The sequence below is a fragment of the Dermacentor silvarum genome, chromosome 1 (assembly GCF_013339745.2).
Source record: "Dermacentor silvarum isolate Dsil-2018 chromosome 1, BIME_Dsil_1.4, whole genome shotgun sequence".
NCBI lineage: Eukaryota > Metazoa > Arthropoda > Arachnida > Ixodida > Ixodidae > Dermacentor > Dermacentor silvarum.
The window spans coordinates 197,704,218-197,706,456 of NC_051154.1; the positions used below are offsets into that span (position 1 = coordinate 197,704,218).

The 2,239-nt window shown below is 48.7% G+C and overlaps 1 non-coding gene across 1 annotated transcript; it reads right to left on the minus strand.

Moving 5' to 3' along the window:
- Nucleotides 1–1,867: 1,867 nt before the first annotated feature.
- Trnap-ugg (transfer RNA proline (anticodon UGG)) lies at nucleotides 1,868–1,939 on the minus strand. The gene has a single exon. It is a non-coding gene; the product is annotated as a tRNA-Pro (tRNA).
- Nucleotides 1,940–2,239: the final 300 nt, after the last annotated feature.

Here is a 2,239-nt window from a genome sequence, read left to right on the forward strand (position 1 = left end):
AACACGTTAGGGCGTGAAATGCCTGCCACCTAAAAATACACGAGTCTAAGGGCGCCAACATAAGTACGAAGGAGCGATCACACCCACAACTGCCCGTCGGTGGTTTTTCACCAATGTTCCTCAGTATATAAAAAACAAAGCGCGTGAAGCATGGGCATGAAGTGATGGCGGCATAGACGGCGTCGTGGTCTCGAACCGGAAGTTGTAGCAGAATACGCCGTACCCCACAATCCCTTGCGACAACCGAGATTTTGCTATCCACCTATTGCGCGCCAGTCGTTCCCTATCCCCCTTGCTCCCTCACACGTAGCGCGCGCGCACTCCCCGCAGGCGGAGCTACGTCACACCCAAGCTGCGAAATAACCAGACGATCCCTTTCCTCTTGCTCCCTCACACTTGGCGCGTGTGCACTCAACGCTGACACTGCGAGGGCGTATGTACGTCGCCAACACGTGTTACTCCGAGGCGTAAGACATGAAAGACCCAGACATTCCATCTGCTCTTGCTCCTAACTCCTCTCCAACTCGTTTCATTTTTTCGCGCGTGCGCACTGGTTACTGCGAAGGGCCCTCCTGGGAAAGGACGGACATTTCGCCTAGGCATATACAGCTTCGCTGTAAAAACAAAGAGGCAACACAAATGAATGAATGAATGAATGAATGAATGAATGAATGAATGAATGAATGAATGAATGAATGAATGAATGAATGAATGAATGAATGAATGAATAAAAAATGTGAGAACATGCAGCGCGGCGAACGGCTCTGCTCACACATCCAAGCGACGCTCAGGTGGCCGCACATTCCAGCACGGCGGCCGAGCCAGTCCAGACGCCAGATGGCGCAACTTTCTAATAACGGTTAAAGCCCCTCCACCTTCGGAAAAATACCGCCTCCTCTCTGCTCCGCGCGCGCTATCACATGACAGCAATCGTCCAATTGGAGGTACAGCAGAGAGAGAAGTGGCGTTGTTCAAAGGATGGCGGTACTTTTCCAAAGGTAGAGGGGCTTTAATAATGGTGGTGCCCTCTTGAAGAAATTAAGGCACTCTGGCGCCGCCACACTGACGACTGAAATTGCTCGAAACTATTCTAACCTCTCTTAAGGAGCTCATGCAGACGTATGCCATCGCTAGAGCCTGCGAAAGCAATATACCAAAACCAAGGAACAAACCTGTCTGCATTGTTACGTCTCAAGACAGCAACGCGAATTCTTTGGGTGTGGCCCCTGAGGCAGCCCCTTTCATCAGCGCCGTCTAGACGGCGACAGCTAGTGCTGAACACCGACCATAACAAGCTGAGCGTCACGGAGATGTCACTGATTGATGCTAGGGGCCAACTTCGTGGAATTACTTCCGTGGCCACGGCGACGACTTCGGTTTCACAGATTGCCACGTGTTTGCCTCGTATGTGGGGGCGACCGCGCAACATCGGAGGTGGAACGGTGCGACGTCATGGGCGGGATGCAGCGATCTGTATCTGACCGAGACACAGCGATCAGATTCTTTAGTCTGGTCACCTAAGGAACACGACATTTGGTGCAATGAGGGGTGTCCTGACGTGTTCTCATGTGTGGTGAGACATGTAGTGAGTCAGACAATCAAAGTGCTCCTACATGACTGACCTTCCATATCTGGAGCCGCTGTAAATATTGTAAACTAAACCATTTTTCACTTGCTCCTGCTCCCGGACGTACTCATCCCTATTGCTGAAGAGTTCCCGGCCCAAACGCTACCCCGAGTCTCAGCAGCATACCAAACGCTGTTTCATTTCGTCATTTACAGTACTGGAGCATCCAAGAAAAACCAAAAAAAAAAATTTGGGAGTATCATAATGAAAAGCAATATATAAATAACGAAAAAGAAAAACGGGCTCGTCCGGGATTTGAACCCGGGACCTCTCGCACCCAAAGCGAGAATCATACCCCTAGACCAACGAGCCACGACGTCGCAACGCGTGCTATTTGTCATATTTATTTATTTATTTACAGAATACCTACATTGCCAAAAGGGCAGTATGTGATGATAACACATGTGATAACAGAAATCACATAGTTTTCTGCCATAAATAAAATTTGAAGAAAACAGGCAAATAATGTACACAATAAAAAAAAAGAAATACAAAAGGAAATTGAAAAGAGATACGGAGTTTACCACCAGAGTGGAAAAAAAAAGAGAGAGAGAGAGAGAGAGAGAGGAAGAGAGAAAGAACTGGAGCTGTGACAAACACTGCAGGGGCGGT